Genomic DNA, 15540 nt, shown 5'->3' on the forward strand with positions numbered 1-15540 from the left:
TAATGATTTATAGCTTTAAAATAAAGAACGTTAAAAACTACTGTTGTGATAAAGAGCAGTAGCACTGAAAGGGCATAAATAGTAATGTAATTCATCTGAAATACACTGTGTTATATGTATTCAAGCTTTTCACGAAGCAGAATTATCAATATTGTTTTCAAATAATATTGTTTTGTTAATCATAGTATTAAGATTGCAGCTTTATGTGGTGTTGCAGACTTTAATCCCAGCGCTTTTATATACCTTTTCTGTTTCTTGTAATATTAAATTTAACACAAATAACATGCAAAACATTCATATTTATTTGCTTAAAGATAATATTATTATCCGAACATAGTAATGATACATCATTTTATATATATATATATATATCTTTGACTCATAGATGCTAAGCAATAAAATGAAATGAAATTATATAAAATACAAGATATTGATTTTTTGTTCTCACTTTAAATATTAAAAAATTGGACCAAATAGAGAACTTATTTAAACAATTTAATAATTAGATAAACTTTTTATTTGATTTGCTCAAAAGTGATTAAGACACAATAAGCGAGGATCTCCGTGGAGATCTTCGCTTATTTGCTTCGTATTCTTCGCTTCGTGGTAGGAGGCAAACAGCTTGTATTCATGTTATGCTTGAGCAAAAGCAAGAAATTATGGCTACAAATTACCCATTCGTTAGGATGTGAGGAGGGTCGAGCAATTAGTGCTCAGTGGATTTATTCACTCGGCCACGAAATCGTTATTTATTACAAATGGGTATCAAAGTGTTTCATTTTGATAATACTCTGTCGTATATAAAGTTTATTATAATAATTTAAGATCTGTAATAAATAAAGGTTTAATGTATCGAATCAATAATATAACGAAGTAAATCCATGTATTTTTATTACTCACTACGCATATGTAATGTAAATGTTTCATATGTCCATTTCCTACGTTGATTTATTTATCTGCCTTAAACTGACTGGCCTAACTGCCTTTATTTCTTATGCAAACATATTTCAACAAATGAGTGGCAACAGGTGTTAATTCTAAGTTGTTTTACCTCAACTGCCCTACCAGCAGTCTATATTACGGAAAAAGTCTGTATCCACTGGAAAAGTGTAAGTTGGATCAATTATTTTAAGAGAGCATTTTAAATGTCAGCTAACAAAATGGCTAAAGCCAGAATATTATCTGGCATAGTTTGTGACAGGACGTAAACTGAAAGATTCAAAGCTCTCGACTTAAATACTCAAACAACTAATTTGCATTCTGGTGTCGACTATGGGAAAAAGAAGCTACAGCAAAGGTTTAAATCATAACAGTTGGTTTATTAACTTAAAATTCTTATAGCCTACAAGTCCAGTTTCATTCAGGTTTAGAATATGAATAACTCCTTTTCCATGTAAAACGAATACAATACAGAATTCTTCGCTCAGATTTCCTTTTATTTAACTAGCCTCACGTGTATGCTACCTGTGAATTTGTAAATTTTTAAATTCTTGGTTAATTTTTATTGCTTTTAACTATTACTTGAAGCTATTTTAAATTGCTTTTAATTATTAATTACAAATTAATTATTTTTAGATAATTTTTCATAAAATATTAACACTCAGTTATTTTGAAGTAAATAGATTATTTCTTTTTCAGGTAATCTCTCCAATAATGACAAGAAGTCGAACGTTTCTCGTCGTGGCCTTCGCCGTGTTATTTTTGTGCTGTGTCCTTATCAAAGAGGAAAAGATTTTAGTTTCTGCTCGTAACCGTAATCGCAAAGAGAAAGGTCACGACAAGCATCGCATCATCGACATTCTGGCTGCCAGTCTGATCGTGAAATTCCTTCAAGAAATACATCAGTTCTGAGACTATCACTACAACGCTTTAGCACCAAAATTCCTTTTTACGTTCAAAACAATGTCCAAAACCGTGCTGGTACATGTTGGGACTAATAACTACTAAGATGTATAAATAAATATATGTGTCATACTTCCTTTGAGCAAGTAGAACTATACATTAAAGCCATTAAAAATTTGTTAATTTTTTTAAAGCCATTAAAAGTAAGGAATGATATTAGAGAATTGAAGTACGACGTGTAGCTGAAATTAATAGCATAAGGTAATTTTTTAATACAATCATAAATCTCTTCGCGGGTAAAAATCACCTATCAAAAATGTAATAAATAGGTGGATATCAGTACGTAAAGAATATATAAACATTTTATACGAGATGTATTGAAAAATAGCGGAATACTGTTATGATTTTCTTCACAACATTGCACAACAGAAGCACTATTCTTTTCAGATTTGCTTTATAGGGATTAACAGTACGGTGAAGATTTCGACTTCCTATTTATGTGAAAAAACGTTTCATCTATCTCAATGATAAAAAACGAAGAAAGAAATCGATTGAGTGTTAATGCAGGCTTCGTCTCGCAGAAATAAAACTGCAGACACTTATCTCAAAGATATTAAAAAATAAACAGTAGCAAATGTCGAACTAACTAAAAATGTTATTTGTATAAAATCAGATTTAATAAACAAAATACCTATATATATATATATATATATATAAATTTAAAAATTTCAAACTTTGAAAAAGAAAGTAAAAAACAAGTAATTATCGCTATTGATCGGAAATTAGTTGACTTTTCAAGGGGAACAATCCAACTCCCGTTCAATGAACAATAATTAATAAATACGAAGGTGTTTCGTCTTTTACTCAAGTAAGAATGATTATGCTAAAATGGCAAATTAAGTTAGGCCAAAATTGTAGTTCCGTGAAGTGATGGGATTATAGCCAAAGTAGAGTATCAAAGAAAATATTTTGAATGAAGCATTCTCGCTAATACCAGATTCTTTAGAAATTTTGAATGAAAGCCAATTTAAGCAGTGAAACTTACAAGATACTTGAGTAAATATCCCCCGACACCTTCGCTTTTATGCATGTTAATTCAAGGCTATTTTTATAAAAATAAACATAATAAACAGTAGTAACTTTAACCGGAATTATGAAATCGAACTCAAAGTAATTGAAATAAACATGAGAAAAATAAGAAACATAACTATGTTATCTTTACAAAAACAAATCAAATAAAAGTTGAAAAATTGAGATATATATACTAATAAGAAAGTAAAATGTAAAATGTACATGAAAATATAAAAGGCCAGAAAATGCATTAATTAAATAACGTCCTTTCTTGTGGGATATCGGTAAAGTGTTTTCTTCTGTGTCTTACTCAAAAGGGGTGTATGTCCGAAATTCGAATTATCGGCAGTGGGGATGCTTTGAATTATTACAGGCGGTGAAATTTTCGAGAAGCTACTTTTGGGACGTGGGAGGGACTAGGAATGTTGGAGGGAGGTTTGTTGCGGAGTTCTTATGTGAGTGAAAACGTCTGTTAAAATTTTGAATATACTAACTAGTGAATGGAAATTAATTAATTTATGGCTAATTGTCGTGTCAGAACGAGGTAGAAAAAAGGAAAGAAAAAAAGTAATTTTCACTGTCAACGAGCTATTTGACAGACTAAAGAGTATGAAATAGGCTCTTTTTTTAGTAACAGCATGAGAAAAACTTATTTTCGAATTCAATGAATCATTCTCTCTCTCTCTCTGTATATATATATATATATATATATATATATATTCTTTTTTATTTTTGGTTAACGCCAGTCTGTTCGCAAGTGTAAAAGTTTGGGAAACATTGTTATACAGGGTGATTCAGAGTTCATCATCAATATTTGGTGGTGAGGTAGTGAATAGGAAAAGAAGGAGATTTCACATAGGAATGCATGAGCGCATATGCCATGTAGTAGGGCAAAATGTTCCCAGTTCAGTGATGGAAAGATCACATAAGAAGTAAGTAGTAAGGAGAAAAACATAAGCTTACATGTAACATTTCTTTGCATCGGTTTTACAGACTTACAAGAGCTGCTCGAACTGCTGACCATGTGCTAGAATGCATGACTCACAACGGCGTTGTGAGGTTCGAATCCCGCGAACGGGCTGGCTGCATGGGCGTTTTCGTGGTTTTGCCCACGTGTAACGTGTATACGAATCAGTTTACCTTAGAAAGTTCTCCACGAAGGTATCATCCCATTAGGCAGATAGCTTTAGTGTGCTTTGCCATAGTTAAATAAACCAAACCACAACGGCGTTGCATGGACAACCGGACCTTCTGGAATATGCCTGGCATTTACATGCATATCTAGAAGTTCATTCTACGTATACCGGTTCATGTTACTTCTGCAAAATCACCTAGTCGAATGATGACTGGCTGCACACGTCAGACAGCTGTGCTTATGTGTGGAAGTTGCGTACACACAGCGCCCTTTACACCACCATGCGTTCGTCAGCGCCCATACTTTCCTATGTGAAATCTCCTTCTTTTCCTATTCCCTACCTCCCCACCAAATATTGACATTTACACCAGAGAAACAGCCCCTGCCCTGGAAAGCTCTTGCCTCTCCTTTCAAGGTTTAAATGAGCTGCAACTCCAGGGCCGATCTGGTAGGGCGCCACCCCTCCCGATCGCTTAATCCCGATCGAGAGGGTTAATTTTCCTCACAGTTTGGATCGTCAGTGCTTTGCACCGACTAGCTACGCAAGTTAAAGAAAAATCCAAAGTTCAAATTTCCCCCGATCGGGTCACCACTCCGTCACGAGGTACTACTTTCAACGTTAAGCCAAAATAGAGTTCATACGTCTCTCCACACCGACCAGGAGGAATCATATCCTCCCAGACCAGCAACTACCATCCACTTTGTAGCTCCCCACAGCTTTGGTCGCAGACAAGACAATACCAACAGTCCCTGTCAAGCCTGAACGACCATCGAATAATCAATGGCTCTAGTCTTTCGCTGTGAAGAATGTTACTTTACACTGTAGTTCAGAGCTGTCTAGACACAACCAAATACTGACAATGAATTCTGAATCACCCTTTATATGAAACAAATAATTAAAAGTTTTTGAAGCTGTGTAGAGATTCTAAGTTATTTTACTGATTCGCCTTTTGCCAAAATCTATTACATGAGACTAAGAATATTAAATATTGCGTTAAATATATCATATTGTACCTTTTCAGATCGCTTTCGTTTTCAGTGAATTTAGTATTAATAATAAATGTTTCCTTGTCTTTAACCTATCACTCAAAAGTTAAAAATCGAAAACTCTAATGAAGAAAAATGTTCTGATGCAGGCAACTAAAATAGGTAAAATAATACATATTTATACATTAATAGCTTCGATGTTGATCTACAGTGAACATTAAACTTAGCATCCGGAGTAGATTAAGTATTGGAACATGTATGATAAAAAATAAGTAAATCAAAATTATAAATTAAATTAACAAAAGTCACCCCTCATTCTAATTTGAGTACTTCCCCTCTCTATTCTAAAAATAGTAATGATGTTTCCTGTACTGCGTCATTTCTAGACTAATTCACATCATATTAATTTTACATAATGATAATGGCGTAGCTAATTCGGGACTTAAACCTTTTTTGTTAATACGTTTCCATATTGAAATAACTACGCACTTTGCTTCTCCTTCTCTCGCCATTAAGACGCTGTCACTCTGTTTTCTTCCTAACGCTACAATATAAAAAAATGTGAAGTTTTGAAATAGCCACGATTGAAGGGCCAAGAGAATTGTGGCTAAAAATGTCACTTGAGATGAATATTTAATCTGCTTCAGCTGTCAAGTTTATTCTTCATTGTGGATCAATATACGCTATCAATGTTTTTAAGACATTATTACATACATATAATCTAAACAATAAGAATAATACACTTTTCTGCATCATATTAACTAAAGAGTACTTAGATATGGATTTTGTTACTTTTCTAGATTTTATCATTTAGAACTAGCAGAGATTATAGATATTCACTTAAAAGTTAACAAAGACTCGAGTAGACCAAAAAGCCATTCATTTTGAAATTTTCTGTAGATCAAACTTCGATTACACATTGCAGCACGTTACGAAAATTTCCTATCATTTCGTAACACAGAACAACTGCCATGTTCTCCGTACTTGAGGTCTTCTTTTAAACTAGTGGAAATATTAATACCATTTCATGATTTCGAAAGGGACAGAATGTTACTGGCATCAATATATGTGACTATTTCAAAGGCTTTCCAGACATTTGTGCTGAAGAAATACCATTTTCGTTAATCGCCGACCACAAACCAGGTACAGGTAGAAGTGGGTAGAACACCAGAGTTTCATCATTGGTAGTACAGATATAGTCTCGCCGCAATGACTGCTCACTTCCACCTTAATTTTGAGGGAAAACTATCGAAGAGAGCGTCCGAAGATCTCGATTTCCCTATCGCAATCTCTCGAGGACACTTTTGGTTCGCAGTGTATTTTTGAGTGTCCTCTTGCCGCATGGACACTGTACACTCATAAAAATCTACTCCTCCAGGATTCGAATCCGTACGGCAGTCAGTGTCACGAACCACTATACCGGCAAGGTGGCCAACTACAACGCCTCTGGTAAAGAGCAATCTTGCTCCATCAGTGGCCGAGTGGTAAAGACCAGTGAATTCAAGGAGTTTGACTTGCTTTCGATCTCAAGCGAACGGGCTGTCGCATTATCAATTTTCATTTCTTTGCCATGTGTAATGCGAATACAAGACAGTTTCCCTTAGAAAGTCCTCCGCAAAGACGTCCCTTCCCTTTTGCAGATAACCCTCGTTTGCCTTGTCATATTTAAATGACCTAACCTCAATATTCTTCTGGTATGCCATACAAAAGTATGTCTATGCGTTTTGCAATTGAAGAAAATATTTCATTAACAGTAACTTCTTCGAGAAATCTCAGATGATTTCTTCCCACGTGTCTACGCATTTAGTGAAGAACATGTGGTTAATGATTTCATATATATATTTTTTTTTTGATTTTCTAAAAATATCTTTCGTTATTTACGTTACAAAAATCTGGTTCTTAGCTCATTTACAGAACATCCAAGAAAAATACATATTAATACTCGAGTTTAGTATTAAAAAAAGTACACAAACAACTTCACAAACAACTTTTTGAACGAATCAAAATCTAAAGCCAAAAACCTCATAATTCTTCCCTAATATAATAGCAGAGGAAATTTTCCAACGTCAGAGCAGTTATTAGATCTGCTATTAAGCCAATTACTCTTACTATTGTTAAACGTAATTTATCTTCTATATAAATGGGACTTCTTCTTCAGTAATGAGAAATGTTCAGAACTGGAGGTTGAAGTCAAAAATATGCTATTTTTCTGGGTCACAGACTAGAGAATACTGTTTAAACACAACAATTCAGATTCTTAAGGAAGGAAATTGGTCAATGCAAATGCTATTTTTTTTTTTCCTTATTCAGGAAATCACAATCAACAATAACAGAAACCTTCCATTTTTAATATTTATTATGCCTCTAAAAGTTCCTGCTAATTAGAGTAACAGATAATAAGTGGAGTAACTGCTATTAATTACACTTTGCTTTATTTTGCACTTTATAGTATATTACAAGTACTAAATAACCAATGTTCTTCCATTTAAAACCTCTTTCCATTTCATATATCATATTCATATACCACATTTCATATATCATATTCATATACCACATTTCATATATCATATTCATATACCACATTTCATATATCATATTCATATACCACATTTCATATATCATATTCATATACCACATTTCATATATCATTCATTCTAAGACTCCGTAAGGAACTCTGCAGTTACTCTGGGAAGGTTTTCTTAGGCCGCCCAGACAGTATAGTTATAAGGTATTTCTCCCGCCTTCCTTGGCATGCCTTCGTGGTGTGGTGGTCTGCACGCTGGGCGCGTATTCCAGAGGTCCGCGGTTCAAGAAGGCGGTGCACATTTTTCATTTCTCCTGCTTCCAAAAAATACCTACTGTCCCTACAGTGGCGTTCGAACTAAAAGGGTGTTGGATGATGATTCTCCTCCCCAGGATTTGGCGATTAGGTCCCCTAAAAACCCCAGTCGCCCTTTGAAACGGGGAGTATATATGGTATTTCCTTCGCCTTGCTTGGCATGTCTTCGTGGTGTGGTGGTCTGCGCGCTGGGCGGGTATTCAAGAGGTCTGCGGTTCGATTCCCGGAGAAGATGTTGAAAATTTTTCATTTCTCCTGCTTCCAAAATATATCTAATGTCTCTACATAGTGGTTAGGGGAGCCTACTGTGGTAACAAATGGCCCGGGTTCGAATCCCGGATAAGGCATGGATGTTTGTAAATGTAAGTGTCTTTGCGGTTTGGGGGCAGTCTAAATATATGGCGAGCAGAAAATTCTGTCGAGAGATTAATGGTAGGAGAAGAGAGATGACACTCCTTCCGGGGAGGGGATGCTGTCCACAAAGTTGGAGGTGGAACTGAGCGAAGTTGTACTGTTGCCTGTATGGTGCTCAAGGCCAACGACAGGCGAAAGCTTGTACTCCTTACCAAGATGAATTTCGTAGGCGTGTTCTGATATTACTGTCGCACAAGTAAGATAAGTCACAACAACAATACAACAGGTTTGCTTAAGTAGTAAAGCGCCTGAATAACATTGCATTTCTCAGTAAATATGTTTAAAATGATGTATAACAATAATAAAACATTATACCAGCTATTTTGGTTAATTAGCCATGGTTCAAAAACAGAGAATTGTAAAATGGATATCATGTTTGATTACATAACTTTGATAAATAAAATGAAAATTTTTAACAAAAGAAAGAGAGTTTCTTAAAAATCAAACTGAGGAATTATATATTTTTCTCATTTTTAATGACAAAATCCAATTGTTTATTGCTAAAAAGTTAAAATTCTAAATCGTTTCATATTAAAAATTTTTTTTATTATTTTTCAGCCTAAAATCTTCGATTTACGCTAATCATAGCTTAAAAAGATTTCACAAAACATGGAATTCATATTTCTTTTTTTAAAGCACTCATTTTGAACAATGAACTTGGGAAGATTGAAGACAGAAGCAGTCATAAGCAGCTATTAGAAGTTCTTGGATATGTAGTTTTTTTTTTTTTTTTTTTTTTTTTTTTAACTCAATGAAAAACAAAATCTTGTAAAAGAAGTGAAACGAAATTCTAACAAAGTGTATTGCTAGTGTATAATATGAAAAATAATATTTTTCAAATTAAAACTCCTAAAACGTTTTAATTCAAAAGAAAAAATCATCAGTTGATTCTCACTTCTCTTTCTCTCTTCTTTTTTTTTAGATTTAAAACTAGACACTCGTTTAAAAAGATATATATTGCCCCACAGATTTTTGGGTACACATTTTTATGGGCAAACAAAATCAGCCGTTTTGATGGAATGGCAATTCTGTCGTTGAAATACTTATAACAGTTTTTCTATTATTCAAAATGTTAAAAAGAACTGATGTTTCTTTCTGAAAAAGGATTAAAAACTGTGTAAGTCTCAAATAGAAGTATCGGGTTGTCAAGAAAGTAGTTTCAGTTTTTAGGCGCGAAATAAATCTCAAATTTTTTTACTCAAAAAATAAACTTTAATCTCTTAAATACTTTCCATTATATTCGATTACCTTTCACATCTTTCTGGTAACTTCATGATTACATGCTCATAAAACTTCTGGACTCCATCAGCAAAATCACAATCAAATGCGATTTCGGGGCATAGTTATTACTGCAGTTTTAACCATTTAAAAAGTTTTGAAACTTCAAAATAAATGATACTCCCATTGCACAAGATCGAGGCCGGTTGCGACATCGTTTCCCAACCAAACATCAATAGCTTCGTACTAGTTGCTTCGTACTAGTTGTAATATTCACATATCTTAAGCAACTAGTACGAAATTCCATTCCTTGTACGAAATTGCCGTGGTAGAACACGAATCCTTTGTGATTTGCCTTTTCTCTTTGATTGCTTTCTGAAGTTTTATATGCTGTTGGCAGTGAACACCTGAGTTGATTAAATGTTTGCTTTGATGCAGTTTAAAATAAACACCTTTGCAATTCCATCAAATTAGCAGCATGATCCTTTTTCTCTTAGATACTCTTTATACTGACTCATCATAATAGGACCATGATCTTTTTTGGTTAATGTTCTTATAGATGATCCAGTTTTAATCATCAGTGATCATTCCTTTCAAAAAATGTCGATTGCATAACATTTGAAATGCTTATCGCAAATTTCGATTCATTGTGTTATCAGGATCAATGTGTTATCAGGATTCCTTCTTACCTTCTTCGGGAACATGCAAGGACCTGACTCGGAACAGAGAGCTTACTAAAGCTATGTTCAAAACTGTGGGAAGTAAACAGGATACACAAGAAGGGTATACAAAACCCTTTATTTTTCTCTATTTACAAAAACTTCCGTACTTCGGAATACACAGACCCGCTACTCGGGGTCTAACGTAAAAGTATAAAAAATAAAACTAAACTCTAATTTAACTTTAGAATAATAAATGTGGAAGATTGGCCTTATATTAACAGGAAGCGTATGTAGTACAGAGAACTGTGAACACTACAATACCTTTAAATTTATCAAGAGGATTAAAACCTCTGGCCTGGAAGGCAACAAGCAACTGCGTAACTTCTAAGGTAAGCGGCCTGCTTCGAACTCACTGCTTCCTCTCTCTCTCTTGGCAAAAAGCCACAACTTAAATACTTGGCGTTCGCCAGACAAACTTTGCATAAAAACCTTAACGCTTATAATTCTGGCCGGAAGTAGAAAATAAGAAGTGATAGTAAAGATTTAACATAAAATAAACGTTAGTAAAACTTAAGATCCTTACAGTGTTAAGTGAATTTCTTTCAATGCATGAGCAACCATAATATTGAGCTTCTTAATTAGTCCAAGACATCTTACGTGATTTTCAATTGTTGTGAGTGATACATTTAACCTTTGTGCAATCTTTAGCAGTTATATGACGATTTGATTCAATTATGTCTTTTCTCATCATCAACTTCAGAACGTTCGTCATCTTCAAGTGAAACATCTTCAGAATATAATTATTAAAAATTCTGACATACGTATTCTGTTAAGCCATCAACATCATAAACATCCTTGTGAGCCTCATCCTCGTATGAAATGAAAAGCAATATATGTCGAAAATATCTGTTTTTTCACCCTCTGTTAAGATTGTCCGTAAACAAACAGGTGTATCCAAAAATGCATGGCATTTGTTTCTATGGCAGCCTAAAAGTATCAACTGTCAAATCTCAAAAGAAAAAAAAAAGAGAAGCTATATAGAGGAATAGAAAACGAATATAACGCTATCTATTTGTGCAAGCCGAAGTTACTTTCTTATCAACCCAATATAAAAACAAAAATTTATATAACGTAATCAAATAGGGATATAATGATTTCGCATGCAACTAAGTGCTGACTACGTGGAGAATATTTGGAATATAAAATATTTATAAAACCGAAGTTTTCACCTTTATCAAAACCCGGAGAAGCATACTGTTACCTTCCGTAAATCATTTAGATAAATTTGCAGATGGTACAGATGTAAATATATTTTTGAAAGCAATTGATAATGGAACTAATGTAAAAATTATTATTTGATTTATTTGTTCTTAGTCATTACATTAAATATTCGGAAAAAACATTTTTGTTAATTTTATTGCACTTAATACGTTTAGACCTAATATAATTAGTTGCCGGAAAACACAATGAAATTTAACTGAAAGCTTTTACCATATAAAGTTGTAATTTCTTTTCTTAGACCAAAAAATTCCATTCGACCTCTCACCAATTTTACGCTCAGTTATGTTGCTTTCTAAATAGAGAAAGAATCTTTGTGTTTTTATAATCCTCTGAATCTTTTTGTTTTCAACAGAAACATAACACACAACAGTAATTCCTTTTTCTTTTTCTATGAACAAAATTACACTTGAAAAGAATTCCCAGGTTATTAAAAAATGTGAGATTATTTTTTTTCTAGTTCATCACCATTGTATCTGAAACAGCATGTGATACAACTGATAAAAGAATGCTTTTTCAAACTGAGAAAAAGATATTTAAACCTTATATAGAACAATCATCTTTTTTTTAAAGTAATATAAATAGTAAAAATGTAGTAACTGCACAAAAACAATATAGTGAGGTTGAAAAGTACAATGTCTGAAAATATAAACGATCTCAGATTTTTACCAAAAGATATAAAAATTCGTGGGCGTCATTAAATCTATCCATTTTAGCAAATAAAAAGTTTTTAGAGAAAACTGCGTAGCCGAAGTTTTGATTACCGAAACAAAAGAAATTCAGCCTTCTGTAACTGTTATGGACAATGAAGACAAAAAGGAATTTAAAAATCAGTCAAAATATACATTTCGTCCAATTTAAATGTTATATAAATTTTAGTAGTGTCAGTTTATTCATGTAAGCTTTAATTGTTTTTAAATTGATTCTTAAAGGGAAAACAAAATAGTGAACTGCTCAAAGCCAAGATTACAGAGTTCACCTTCAGATTGATATAGTCAGTTTATTTCTAAAACCCTCTTAGTAACAAACTAAAGTAAAAATAAATGGCTCTTGATTGCAGGAAACAAAATTACTCTGGAAAATTACTTAGTTCCAATTAATAGTTATTCTTTCGATCAGCTCGTAGTCTACCAGTCTGCTGTATCACATTCTCCTGACCCACTTGTTTTCATATTTATAACTTTATTATTAAGCATCATTTTTTTCACACTTATGCCAAATACATTTAAACAACAAAATAGAAAAATTACTAATAGCAGCATAGCAGAATGCGTTTAGAGTTCTTGATGCAGTATTAAGTGGTCGCATACATTTTTATATATTATATTTATACTTATTTATTTATTTATTTATATTTATTTTATGTTTATTTATAGATGATGCTATGTGAGGGGCGCAGCCCGACCCAAGACAGTCGCCCTGTAGCCTTTTTGCGGGCCGCGCCAGAGTATGGTCCTCGGTACAGTCATTTATTCATAGTTCAAGGAACATGCATACATACATACACATATCATCATTTAATTTCTTTAAAAATAATGCAGAGCGATAATATTTGGTGGCGATAATTTGAAAAGTGATTCGCTGTTTATACTTGACAACGTAAAATCCCGTTTCGAGACTAAAAGCCCATTTTCAGGCTAACGCCCTTTTGGCCTAACAAACGGGCGTAACTTTTCAGGAGTAAACAACAGAGTTTTATTTGTTGTTACATTTTCATGGAATAAGAATTTAATCTAAGCACAAATTACTGCTGCTTACCGGAAGGTTGAATTCTCAGTTCTAAACCTAATGTTTATACTGACAAGAGGTCCGTCTCGTGTAGTATTATATTATATATAATGAATGTCAGCAGCCAAGCTATTCATCTGGGTTGCGATCTAGATAAGGAGTAAACATTTATAACTGTAAATGTGTTTTAGCAATAAAGGCATTTAACATTTGTCCACCAGAAAGTCTCTGAAAACTACTGGTTGTGGGACAACAGCATGATATCCAAGAATTCCAATAACCACGATAGTCTCAATCAAAACTCGGATGGTTGTGAGTAAAATCTTTCGGTTACAAAGTAGGCTATAAATTTGGCCAGCAAAAAATGCACTATCTAACTGAATCCATGACTATTCGCAAGATTACTTCTGAGGCTTATACGGTCAAACGAACAGAAGTAACAACAGCGATAAAGTAAACAAAATGGACACTTTAATAGATAATTTCTGATTTATTATCAACTTCTAAAAAGTGGCGTATAATTATCATTCTAATTTAAATGATGAATAATACAGCTCGTCCATAATTTATTCATCAGATAAAGATATTTCTTAAAAAATACAGAATAAGAGAGAGGGAAAATGTAATTGAATTTTATTAAGCACTTCAAAGAATTTTATATTAATACACTTCAATATGTGCATCATTAGTTGCTCGGAACACAAAAAGGTCTGTTCTCGAATTTCCATCCAGAAGTTATTCAGCATTTACAGAGCCATAGTAGCTGTTCCTGTGGTGATTCAATTTTTTAATTCTTCGATGCTGCGAATCTGCAGCATAAACTAGATTCTTTAGGTATCCTTGAAATTGAAGTCGAGTGGTGTGACGTCCGGATCGGCTGAGAAATTGGTCCATCTCTACCAATCCAAGGATCTGGGAATTTTTCATCAAGGAACATGTACATGTATAGCCCGATGACAAAGAAGCCTCATCCTTTTGGATAAAAACGTTTGGCACATCTTCAAATTGCGTTACCGAAAACAATCTCAACATATCGAAGTGATCATCCGAACATTATTGATGACTTTGAGAAAAGAAGGGACGAATAATTTTGTTATGAGTTAGTGTGCATCACACGTTAATTTAAGGGCTATTTCTCTCAATTTTCCTTATAAAATACGGATTTTCTGACACTCAAATCCTATAGTTATATCTCCTCAACCATAAAATTTTGCTTCGTCATTGAATACGATCTTCTAAATAAATTGAGCGTTACAACTGATATGGTCAAGAACACCTACTGAAAATTCCATTCAAACGATTCGATCGGTTGACAAATCTGCAATTTATGTGCAACTACTTTCAACCGTTCCTGTACAACTTTACGAACAGTCCACATGAGAATTCCTTTTGCAGGCTGGTAGGGAAAATGGATTTACAAGGACTCTACACACAGACATCTTGAATGGCGGAAACATTTTCATCACTGACGCTTGGCCTACCTGCATTTCCTTTATACAAAAAATTTCCAGTCTCTTGAAACTATTTTAAGCGTCTTTTAGTTGATTGTTCAGTTGGTGGAGATTTATTAAAATTCTTCTCGGAATTGTCTCTAAAATCGTTTGCAGAGATTTCGTTTCCCTATAGCCACGAAACGTTCACTGCTTTTTCAATGCATGATACTATTTTGTGAGTAAACAAACAACTTCTCTGTTGCCATTGCCAAAAATTAGAATAAACGAAATTCCTTGAGCTGAAGATTATATCGATATAAGTTATTTCCTATTAATAAATTTATTATCCGGTGATTAAATATCGACAGATTGAATTTTTGTTTCAAATTTTTTTTTTCCGTTCTTTTATTAAAAATGATGTATGCAAAATATGTTTATATTATGTTTTGGAAATAATATCTGGCAAACGTCAACTACTGTTAGTTTCCACTTAATGAGCTCTGTTCCAGGAATTCTATTTATTCTTGATAAAATTTTAGATCCTAACTCTTGAACGCTGTTAGTCAAATATTTTCGTTTAGCTGCTATGTATTTTGTGGGTTATTTGCATAAGTCTTTTGTTACAGAAAATATTGAAATAATCTATAACATGAACATCAAACGCGTTCCAGACTTTAAAAACTACTGTATCTATAATGTCAAAATATTAGCGTTGATCTTGAAGAAAAGTGAAACTCAGTAGCTTTCTTACTTTGGTTGGTTGGGAAACTTCTCGCCCTAAAAGCTCTAAATGTTGACTATACAGTGGTGGCCAAAATTGTAGACACTTTTGGAAATTTTTATGTTTTTGAACTTTGTATGCTTATAGAAAACGCTACGTTTCACAAAATGCAAACTTGCATATATCATTTTAAAGCGAATTTATTACTGAAT

Source organism: Stegodyphus dumicola, chromosome 3, assembly GCF_044657685.1.
Source record: "Stegodyphus dumicola isolate Sdum_Otavi_A_Nest chromosome 3, ASM4465768v1".
Taxonomy (NCBI): Eukaryota; Metazoa; Arthropoda; class Arachnida; order Araneae; family Eresidae; genus Stegodyphus; species Stegodyphus dumicola.